The sequence below is a fragment of the Rhea americana genome, unplaced genomic scaffold (assembly GCF_003343005.1).
Source record: "Rhea americana isolate MKP2758 unplaced genomic scaffold, rheAme1 scaffold_130, whole genome shotgun sequence".
In the NCBI taxonomy this organism is placed as follows: domain Eukaryota; kingdom Metazoa; phylum Chordata; class Aves; order Rheiformes; family Rheidae; genus Rhea; species Rhea americana.
Genome location: NW_028185373.1, coordinates 891,399 through 902,516, shown reverse-complemented (window position 1 = coordinate 902,516; position 11,118 = coordinate 891,399).

Sequence of the window (11,118 nt, the reverse complement as noted above, 5' to 3'; positions counted from 1 at the left end):
GAATTGTTGCAAGATAGTTACGAAAGACAGTATGAAGTCTACTGCATTTATGTGGTCTCTTCGATATAAATCCATGTTCTCTGTTCCACTGCAGCAATGAGAGCTGTATGTGCAACTGTTCCTTTTAGTGCTTTATGCTGAAAAGAGTTTGGGGATTTTTTTTTCCTGACAACTTCAATTTCAGATTGTTTTTCTTAGTTGTGACCTACTTCTGCAATAAGGTTTGAGGAAATACTACTTTTTAAAAMGCTTAGTTGTAAGATGGGTTACAGCAAACCTTCTATCAGCTCTTTTTAGGATTGCCAGAAGAAGCAAAAACAGGATCTTAAGATGCAAATAATCATTCTGTCTATATATTGTCTATCACTTAAGCAAGAAAAATAAGTTCTTAAAAACCTCCTGCAGTCTTATTGTAATGTATGCTACGGATGTATCCAGAGATGATATTAGGAAAATAATTTGACAAAACTTTCATAGTTCACCTTCTAAGATCTGGTCATTACAATGCATAAAGGAACATTGTTCCAGTTTCTAAAGTCTATCCAAAGATTGAGACCCCAAAGATGTTTTTCTTTTTCCTTGCCCAGAATATTTTTAACAAAAGASGATATTTATTTCATATGGAAGAGGTTGATGAGGAACTATATTTGATACTCAGACACAGCCTTATTAAAAATTGAGTATTTTCAATTGGGCAACATAGAGTTGGATTTGTCAGTATTGACTGTAGAAATTGCAAGCAAATTAATTGAATCCAGTATGTTTGAAGTGAACAYTGTTATCAATGTTGATACTGTGGAATACTTGGAATATAATCTATTTTTAAGACTTGATATGGGGAGGAGTGATGGATCATCTCTAACCTTCCAGGAGTAGCCAGCATGGATTCACCAAGGGGAAATCCTGCTTAACCAATCTGACAGCCTTCTCTGATGGAATGACTGGCTGGGTAGATGAGGGGAGAGCAGTGGACGTTGTGTACCTTGACTTCAGCAAGGCTTTTGACACTGTCTCCCATAACATCCTCCTGGATAAGCTCAGGAAKTGTGGGTTAGACAAGTGGACAGTGAGGTGGATTGAGAACTGACTGAAAGGCAGAGCTCAGAGGGTCGTCATCAGTGGGGCAGAGTCTAGCAGCAGGCCTGTGGCTAGTGGAGTTCCCCAGGGCTCAGTACTGGGTCCAGACTTGTTCAGCTTATTCATCAGTGACCTGGACGAGGGGACAGAGTGCCTCCTCAGCAAGTTGGCTGATGATACCAAGCTGGGAGGAGTGGCTGATACCCCTGAGGGCTGTGCTGCCATTCAGAGAGACCTGGACAGGCTGGAGAGCTGGGCAGAGAGGAACCTCCTGAGGTTCAACAAAGGCAAGTGCAGAGTCCTGTACCTAGGGAGGAACAACCCCAAGCACCAGTACAGGCTGGGGGCTGACCTGCTGTGGTGCAGCTCTGCAGACAAGGACCTGGGAGGGCTGGTGGACAAGTTGATCGTGAGCCACCAGCAAGCCCTTGTGGCAAAGAAGGCCAGTGGTATCCTGGCTTGGTTGCTTCAGGAAGAACAGGCTGAGGGAGGTGATCCTCCCCCTGTACTCGGCCCTGCTGAGGCCATGCCTCAAGTGCTGTGCYTAGTGTTGGGTTCCACAGTACAAGAGAGACGTGGAGCTACTGCAGAGAGTCCAACAAAGGCGGGGGAAATTCTCTTCYGTGARCATGCCATTGWTTCAAATAACTGGTTTTGCACCTACAATTTCTTTTGGCTAAGACACACACTGGTCCCACTGCCTGAAGAGGCTCTTGTTTTGAATGTGGCTCCTAATAAGTCAATTTGATGCCCTGTAATTCTATTAATGGAAGAGTCAGAAAACAGTGTATCAATCACAGAATCATAGAATCAGTAAGGTTGGAAGGGACCTCTGGAGATCATCTAGTCYAACYYCCCTGCTCAGCAGGGTCACCTAGAGCATGTTAGACAGGGTTGCATCCAGGCGGGCCTTGAAGAGCTCCAGAGAAGGAGACTCCACAGCCTCTCTGGGCAACCTGGTCCAGTGCTCCATCACTCTCACAGTGAAGAAATTCCCCCTCACGGTCAGGCGGAACTTCCCTGTGGTTCAGTTTTTGCCCATTGCCTCTTGTCCTGTTGCACGGGACAACTGGAAAGAGTTGTACACACTGATAAGGTTCCTCCCTCAGGCTTCTCTTCCCCAGGCTGAAGAGGCCCAGCTCTCGCAGCCGTTCCTCATAGGGCAGGTGCTCCAGCCCTCTGATCATCTTCCTAGCCCTACGCTGGACTCTCTGCGTCTCTCTTGGACTGGGGAGCYCAGAACTGGACACAGTACTCGAGGCCTCATAATGGATATTCTTTAATTTATAGTAACAAATGGAGAGAYAGCCATGGCTATTTATCTGTTTTTTGAAGATTATGTGACTGTTTAGGCCTATGATGTCAGTTGGCATACTGAAAATGAAGACTTTTGACTCATTAATAGTTCTTTCAACATTGTTTATTTGGGGATATCCACTTAGGCCTCCAGTATATGTGTGTATCCATATTATATTTTATATTTATAAAAAATTCTTACCCTTTTGTCTCAGCATTRTGATTTCCTTTGTCATCCCTGCCATCTCTGGCTTCTGTGAAATGTATCTTACAGCTCTGAATAATCCATACATTCAGACTTGCATAGGAAGACTCTCCCATCTCAAAACCCATTTGGACTACATGTGAAGTTTGGTTTTGTTTTTTCTGTTCCCATCAAGCTAGTAATTTCAGAACGAACCAAAACCTTGTAGCATATTCTACCTCTTGACTAGATTTTTAAATTCTTTCCTTCACTGAAAAAATTCCTCCTCTCAGCTCCTTTGTCCCTATGAGCAATTTCTCATGCCCGCTCTCAGGTATTTCCTATTTTATCTTATCAGCTATCTTATCAGCTCTCAGTAGACATATGCTTAGAGTTTACCAGGTGGTTTGGTTTATTTGGATCCGGACCTATCGTCCCAGCCAGCCTGTAGACCAGAAGCTAACAGACTCTCGTTAACGCCGTTCTGCTCCCCTGCTAGGACCCCTCAGTATTAAGAATGTGCCAGGTGAGCCAGGCTCTTGGGAACAGGGCAGGGGTCTTTCCCACACGTTGCATGGGGAAGCTGAAGGAGTCCGTGGCTGTGGCAGATGACTAATACTGGTGTATCCGCCTAGAGCTGAATGGTGCTCTCCTTCTCGCAGCTTTTAATCCTCCAGAGACCGTGTGCTACGATGAAATATTGGTGGTGTACTGAGAACCTTCATGAGCTCACTTCATGAACACCTTGTGACTAGTTTGGGGTTGCATCTCTATGAAGGTGGCATTTCTTATGGCTATTACTTCCAGCAAGAGTAGTCCTGATTCCTGTACATTATTTGGCATTTGGAGAGACTCCAACTTCCTTCCAATGTAATTTCTGACCACCATCTTAATAAGGAATTTAATTATTTTATTTATCCCATCACATTGGGCCTGTAAAGTGGGACAGTATGTCCTCAATGTTAGGAGGGCTGCTGCTTTCTATTTCAGCAGGAACAACTGTCTAATTGGAAGTGTAGTTTTTTCCTGAAGCATATCTATTTTGTGATTTCAGTAATCCAGACAGTTTTCAGACTATTTTACATGTATAGGAGGAATTCTTAAGTTAGTTTTTAGGATCAAGAAAAGGTGGAAGAAAAGCATTCAATGATTAAACCATCAACTTCAGGAGTAATTTCTTTGTCCTATAAAGACTCATCTAAGATCTACAAAGACAGTGAACTTTTTTGGTGTGTTCCAGCTTTATTTGCATTTTATTTATAGAATTCTAAGAGATCTTGGAAAGAAAAACAGCTTGCTATCAGTATTTTTCTATCACTGTTTTAAAATCTTTTTTTTTTCTTCTGATCAGCATTTCTGCATAAAACTCAGGATAAAAGATTTGTATTTTAAAATTTAGTAAGAATTCAGAAAGAAAGAGGTCCAGTTCCAAAAACGTTTCCTAGTATTGTTTGTGAAATGATTTGCAGTGTTCATCAAGGAGTATAACAAAAGGAGATTAAATTTCTGTATTCATTATTAGGGTAAAACATTTCATATGCGTAGTTCACCATTAGCTTTGCCAGTTTCTGTCTCTTTTTTACCTCTCTTCCCTAAGAAGGAAATGTCACACTTTCAATTATTTAATATGATTCATAAATACAGTTAATACTGCTTAAATACAGTTGATGCCTGGTTAAACAGAAGTTACTATGTTTACAGGAGTCAAGCCTGCTGTTCTACAATTGCTTGCCCTGCAGCTAGGAGGTAAGATCTACTAGATTTAGAGTATGTGAAAGGGAAGTTCAACTGAAGTTCTTCCTGACTTATTTGGGGAAATAACTATTTCACCTTGACAACTGTAYGTGTTTTCCTGCCTGCAAAACTATCTGTGCTCTCTTAAGTCAAGATACTCCATAAAGGTTTTGTTAGGCTTTAATTCCATATTGTTTGATATCACATTCAAGTGGATGAAAGGGCTTTAAGTGCTTAAAACCGTAATTGTAAAGTTATATATGTTTAAAAGATGGGGGTGGGGARTGTGGAGATAGATGCCAGGTGCTGCCACAGACTAGACATTAGGGTGAGGAGGTTGAATACAAGCCACTGGCAGTGGCAAGCAGCTTGCCAACATCCCTCCCTTATTATTATTATTATTTTTAACCAAAGGAAACAAAGCACACACCAGTTTCTGTTAGGCATTGTCTTACCAGGGGCAAAGGCAGATGTCTGGCAAGCCTCCCATTCCCAGAAATAGTATTTGTTTAGCTAATTTGCTTTAGGGTGCGCTCTTCAGTGAAGAACGACTTACAGAATCAATCAGATTCAATCTCCCATTTCTGCCACATTGAAAACTCCCACACTGAGAATCCTATCTTCTAAACAGTTCTGCATCTAAATTTGAACAAGACTTTTCTGACACTATTATCTTTCTTTTTTTTTTTATACAACCATTTACTATCAACAATATGCCCACATATCTTAAATTAGTGATCACGGTTCAGATATCAAGGCATTCATTTCATGCCTTGTCCCAGAAATAATGAACTAGAAGACGAGTTTATCTGGAGCACACATAGGATGTTTTTCTATATACTTCCGCACATGTCTGTTTTTGCTGCTTATGAAAGCTACTCTAGGTAAGCATGCCATGACTAAGTAATTATACTTCCTCATGTTTCTGGGAGGCTTTATTTCATCAGACAGTAATCGCAAATTAATCACTAAAGCTTACTTTTTAAAATTTATTTAATCAGCACAATGTACTGAAATACACATGCCACAAAGGGCTTACATATATATTCCCCTAGGAAAGTCCATTCTAGTTCCTCAGTTCACCAATAAATATCCTAAATGCTCTACTCCAGGATACGCAAACAAAATCAAGGTGGGGGGTTGTCTTTCTTTCTTCCTGTTCTCTTCCTCTTCTTCCCTCTTCACAGGCACAAAACGGTGTAATCTGAGCGTCATGTGAGTACAACTTGCTGCTGTGCCTACCAAGTGTAAGAAGACACCCTGCAGAGTTTAGCATGACTAAGCTCCTGCTGTAACCCCTTTCTGTAAATACTAAACAAATAAAAGGATTCCCCCCTTTATGCATGATGATAAGTACTAATTGATACCTCCTATAAGGAAAAACAACATTTCCACATGCCAATGGTTATAAAAATCAAAAATGAAAGCATGACAGAATCACYTTTCCAACTCAAAAACTAGCTAAGTGTGAAGCAGATCTCTGTCTTTAGCAGTGCGACACAACTGCCTTAACTCACTCTTTCACTTGAATTTACCCCAAAACAGCCTAGAGAAATGTATTGAACATACTATAATAATAATGTTTTTTCTATGAGGGGAATGCCGATCTTTAAAACCTCACATCATGAGACTCAGACGTTTCTGATTGTGTAACACCACGGGAATTCCCGTCAGTCTCAATGCTTTCTCAGTGATGGTATTAAACTAATGAGTTCCTGAAATGTGTTTTCCAGAACTAGCGTGCATCTAGCTTACTGACTGAAGCTTTAACTTCYGGGAGATGCTGAAGAGTCTCAGATCATGAGAGAGTTGGTGGGAACTCAGGTCCTGAAGAGGCTGGCCTTGAAAAACCTCTGTTCATGTGCATAGCCTCAGCATGGGCCTTATCARGCCCCCACTGCTAAGGTCACCGGAATGAATATTGAGTTTGCATGGCAGCATGCAAAATTAGGTATTTCTAATACTTCCTGACATCAGGGCAGGGTACAGACACTCTTAGCTCCTTGCAGGGTGAAGACCATTTTATCCTGATTTTCCTTCTGAATGCAGAGATCGCTGCATGCAGCCTAACTGCCAGTGGTTCATGATTCCTGGTGTCTGTGCAGTAGTTTAGGTATGCTTTTCTCCCTGTTGCTTTCCAGGCTCCTCTTTCTCAGTACTGGATACCTTTTGCTTCTGCTCTTGCCCACCTTTTACAAGAGAAAGTGAGAGAAATATATCCTGTGGCAGCTGAAAGAGCATAGGTGCAGTTGGGAGTGTAGAACAGATCCAGGTGCCAAGGGACAATCAGTAGSGAAGAGAGCTGCCCCAAAGGTGAGGCAAAGAGGAGCAAGTTCTAGGTGGTTGTGTCAAGGGATGACAGAGGATAAACAGTCACAAAAGCTCTGCAGCACTATCCCAAATCAYCTGTATCTATGGATTTGTGAGGCAATATGATGCTCATTCTCTGTCTCTCACTCGTTACGCAATGCTGCTGCCATCAAAAAAACTTTGTGAACAGATGAGATCTGCAGGTGCTGGGAACCAGAGTACTTTAGCTAATGAAATCCTGGTGGGACTTTTAAAAGTACCAAGATATCTCCCTGAAGTGGGGATGCACCTTTAAATGCCTATATACTTTTTCATCTATCTCYAAAATGGCCTAGCTGCCAATAAAAACAAAATCTCCTAATTGCTGTGGAACGTCCAGATCATTCCAACTTTTTCCCACAGGTTAGTGGAGCTGTCATGGCAAATTTTGCAAGGTGAGGCTTTACATCTAAAYAGAGCACTGTGGTTTTCCTCTAAGCTATTTTTTTGCATATAGGTCAATAACAAACCATTCAATCATATTTATCTTCCACAAAGAGGCTTAAAAATAGTAGCAGTGAATACTCTGAAGTGGAGGTAAAGGGGTAAGAGTTTGAAGAGATAGCTATTGTCAAAGTCATTCACGTGCTTAAGGCTTGCTGAAGTATTGTTTGAATAGGAGTGGGGTTACTTATTTCTATTCTACTTCAGTCTCCTGTTTGGTACATCTGTGTTGTTTCTTGTACATTAGTGACATATTTTGGAAACAGCTGTAAGTTCACATTACTCTAAACAATGACAGAGGAAATACTGTATCTGAATTCCAATGCTTGTTAATAATTTTGGGTCATTGCAGAGCGAAAGGGGTATCTTTTTTTTTTTTTTTTTTTTTTTTATCATCCTTTCTTTGGTTTCTTAGCTGAGTTAACCTTGGTTCTTCACATTAGATCCCTTGAAGAAGGTTAATGAAGGAATAAGGGAAAGGTGTGTGATTTCCCTCTTACTCCCCTGTGGTTCCAAAACTGTTCACCTATCACTTACTACTTGATGCATAAGGCATCCCCAAGTTTTATAACTGATGCATTTCACTTCTGTATCTCAAATGTAAAAATGAAATGTGTTATTTTTGGAAAGATTCCTTATCTTTTGTGGACTTTTTGGGGGGAGGAGGTCAAGATTCTGCACTGGAAACTTGGCTGCAGGAAAATGATTGCCTTGATTTTGATTAAATATCTTTTTATTGATGAGTGCTTTCAGTGTTACAAGAATGGACCCAGGCATCCACAYAGAATAACTTGCAAAGCTGGGACCTTAGAGTAGAAAATTGCTGCATAGAGGATATATGCCCAAAGTTACTTAATATGTCAATCTACTGCTGTTACGAGCCATAATGACTTCTTTTTTTCCTACATGTAAGACTTCTCAGTAATTTTCCTTTTAAGAGCCTGTAATTTGCAGTGATGGATGGAGCTATTTTTCCTCTGAAATGCATTTCCTTCTACCTTTGTTTGCTATTCTGCACTTTCTCATGCAGATAGCTTTTAGTGAGGGAAGGGAACCAGCAAGAAAAGATGAATTTATCCTTTATGTTCTGACTGACATTTTTTTTGCTCCATAAACTCTAAGAAAAGAAGTCAATATATATATTTGCCTCTGAACTCTTRTAAGTTATGAAGTTTTACTGAGTTAATTAATATTTTTTGCTTTTGGACTCAAGGAAAGGATCAGATATACTGTCTCCAGTTCTCTCCCTTTATCTTAATTAAATCACTATTTATTTTCAATTCACTCCTCTCTCTSTTCATCTCTCCTTAAGATACCAGCTTTAGGATTCACCCTTTCTCCTCTGCTGGTGAAAACTACATATTTAATTAACCTTATTCATGAAAACACACCCAGTCATTTTGACTTTCTTCCTAGCAGCCTTTTAGCCTGTAAGAGGAAATTCCCAGGCTTTGAGTTAATAGGAATTTCAAGGTAAGAAAAAGATCAGCTGGAACAAATCTAGAAGGCTGCAAAGTTTCCTGTCTGGTTTGATGAAGGGAAAACACACATGATTAGTTGCGGGATTTCTCCAACAATTACAGTAAACACGCATCTTTCAGAGCAAGGGTGGAGGGAAACTCTCCTTCAAAATTTGTATTTTCAGCTGCTTTTTAATATACATAAGTTTCTTCTGTGCATCAAAATGTCATTAATGCATGAACTAGAGATGTCACCAAGATTAACTTGCTTTCAGGGCATGCTCTGCCCAGCAGTTTTGCTGTTTAAATTTCACTCTTCTAAACCGCCAACAACTTTCCCAGCTACCCACCTGGCTACACGTGGCCTAAATACGCCACAAGGCATGCTAACATTGCATGACCAAAATTCCCTTGCTGGTTTCAGACATGATTGCTAAGATACAGATCTTTTAACATAGGCCTAGCATTGGGGAAATCCCAGAGTGAAGCTTATAGAGTGAATAGTGTCACTCAAACATTACTGCTCAAGTGAGCAATGCGTGAGTCACTTTTCTGAGAAGGGTTCAAAAACAAGTCAGACAAGTTCAGTGCATAGCTGAATTTATAACTGAATGACTTTAATCTCCACCATCCCTTTCTAGCCCATCTTTTCACAACTAACGAACCAGTAAGTCTGCTTTTCAGTATTTTTTTTCCTACTGTTAAATCCTTTTCTTGCCGTTAGTATTTGTGTTATGGTTGAAAGGCTTCAGCTATGATTCTGACCCATTTTATTACTGTACCTCCTTGTAGGAGGAGGATCTTAGCCCTGAAAAGCAGGCAGTTGACGTACACTGGCTGTAAAGGGAAAGAGAAAGGGAGGATTACCTTTATCTTTTCAATGAGGAAGAATGGAACTGCAGAGAAACTAAGTGATTCATCTGAGGTTGCTCACAAGTCAAAGGTGCTCAACTCTTACCTAGTGCTTTCAACACAAGATAATCTTGTCTTTTTTGCCCATTTCCTTATGTTGAAAATCCAATCACAATGGTGTGAACCTTTCTGGGTTTGGTATGGAGATCCTTCAGGCAGCTGCACATCAGTTTTATTAATACCTTCTTAAAATTACAGATGTTTTAAGTATCCTAACTCCATGTAGTTTACTTTTTTTTGGTAGTCCTGCTGGTCATAGTTCTGTTGAAATCTCAAATTTTTACTCAAAACATGTATTTTCTGTTTGAAGTGCTCAAAAGAGAGTATTTTGTCTTTGCTCAGGGACATAAGAAAGACTCCTCCACTTTACTGTGCTTTTAAAGTAAACTGAATGGAAATAGTGTTAAGGCTCTTTCTTTAAAGCAAAGGATCCCTATCTAGTGAATTATTTTAAAATAGCAATCATTCTACTAAAACAGTAAACATTTGGGAGAAACATTGCCTTCTGATATCACCTACAGATTTTTGAATCTCAATATTGTACAGTCAACAACATCAGTTAAAGGTATGTGGTTAGACTTAACCACGTGTTGGTGTTACGCTACTTACAGCCAGAGAAAGCTAAGGAACTTTAACCACTTCATGCAAGACTTTCTCACATAAACCACATGCCGTAAATATGCAAACAATACTTTGCGCTTCTAAGTGCATTTATACCACGTGCAGTCATGACTGTAAATATTTTATATGCACTGACACAGAGGTATGTGGTCAGGTTCATGATTTTTACTTTGCATCTTTGGCCTCCTGCATTTAGGGTAGCAGGGTGAAGCCTGATTTTTGGGGTAACTTCATGGCCATCTGGGACACGCACAGCCCATTCCAGGGCCAGAGCAGGCTGCAGCTACCCGTTGTACAGCAGTGGGAGCTGCTTACCTCAGTGGGATTTCTGTGCTGCGCAGACCTGGGAGGGAGGAAGTTGTCTACCTTCACCCTATATATTTTTCACATTTTATGAAACAGGACCGAGCAGCTTGCTCTCCACGGGTGCCGGCGCAGAGATTTCAGGACACCAGCGAGGCGTTTTGCCGCTCCCTGGGAAGATTATCCGTGCTCCAACCCAGATGAAGGATGCCCTTTCCGGGGAGCACCAAGCAAACCCGCGTGGCGTGGGCGGAGCCGCGACTTCACCTCGTCGCGGGGGCAGCCCCTTCGCCGGGCTGCAGGGCCCCGGGAGGGGCTTGGCGGTTTGTGTTCGTGGTTTTTTATTATTATTATTTTTTCCTGACACCCCCCCCCATGGCTGGGGTTTCCGCGGCAGGGGTTACCCTGGCCCCTCCGTGCCTTGCTCCCGCGAGCCCCCGGCACGCCTGGGCGGGCCGCGGGAACCGTTAGGGCCGTTGGAAGCGCGCGGGCCGCAGGAACCGTTAGGGCCGTTGGAAGCGCGCGGGCCGCGGGAACCGTTAGGGCCGCTGAGGCCCTAACCTCTGATGACCCTAAGGTAGCCTGGGGGTGAGTGAGCCCCCGCCGCCGCCCAGGGGCCGCTGCCGGCCGCCGCGGCTCTTCAGGCGGGGCCGCGCTCTGCCGCGCCGCCGTGCGGGGAGGAAGCGAGGGCGGAGCAGCGCGGCTGGCACGTAGCCGCTGCGCCGGCCCCGCTGCGGC